Raw genomic sequence first — 998 nt, forward strand, 5'->3', positions numbered from 1 at the left:
AAAGAACCCAAAGCACATCAGCGGACCAAGCATATTCTGCGATGCTAACACCTGGTTCGGAAAATTATAGAACGAGATGACATTGATCTACAGAAGATTGATACAGAAGAAAATCTGGCTGACCCATTTACCAAAGTCCTCAGCATCAAAGAGTTCAACGAATATAAGTCGAAGATGGGTATTAGATACTGTCCCGATTGGCTTTAGGCTAAGTGGGAGTTATTGGAAATTGTATCCTAAGTGTCAATCGTCAGTATGTTGATGATTGAATTTTTTAAATGAATTGACGAATTAATAAAATGTTATTTGGCATTATTTATCATTTCATTGTACATCTTTAAATGAACTTTTATATGATAAAGTCCTTAGAACTTATTTTATGATAAAGGAGGATTTATCTTCAAGTCTTTAAACCTATTCGCAATCAAATGATATGTTGTTACTAGGACAACAGCATTATCGAGATTAGACCATTGTATGATATATATGTTGGTTGTCCTCTTAACCAAGGAGTGTGGAGACACTGATATGTCACACAGGTGAAGTGTAGGAGTACATTTTACTGAACGTGACCAATTTCGGAACGCTCTACTGTCAAGAGATGTTCCGAGTGGATATGGGTGTAAGTATCCCTCAAATCTAAGATCACTATAGTGATTAGTAAGCAACTCACTGTACTTTGGTACCGGACTAGCAGAATTTCTAATTCTAGGATGGAAAGTTATTGGGTGCAGTCAAGTACTTGCGAAATCAGTGCGTGAGTCAAGATTGAATTGACCCCTCCTGAAAATAGGAGATAATGCTTTGTGTTCAATTTAGCAAAACTTTGACTAGGGTAATCCTTGTGATAAGTCACAATATTTCTAAAGTTAATCACATAGTAGATGTACTGATTAGAGAGTTGACAGAACTCTGAGGTCATCCTAGTATTAGGAGTCAAAGGGATGAATTATATAGTAACCATAGTCCAGAATTTTAGAATATTTGTCTCGCATATA

The sequence above is a fragment of the Phoenix dactylifera genome, chromosome 13 (assembly GCF_051530095.1).
Source record: "Phoenix dactylifera cultivar Ajwa chromosome 13, Ajwa_hap1_PhDact_Kaust_v1.1, whole genome shotgun sequence".
Classification (NCBI taxonomy): domain Eukaryota; kingdom Viridiplantae; phylum Streptophyta; class Magnoliopsida; order Arecales; family Arecaceae; genus Phoenix; species Phoenix dactylifera.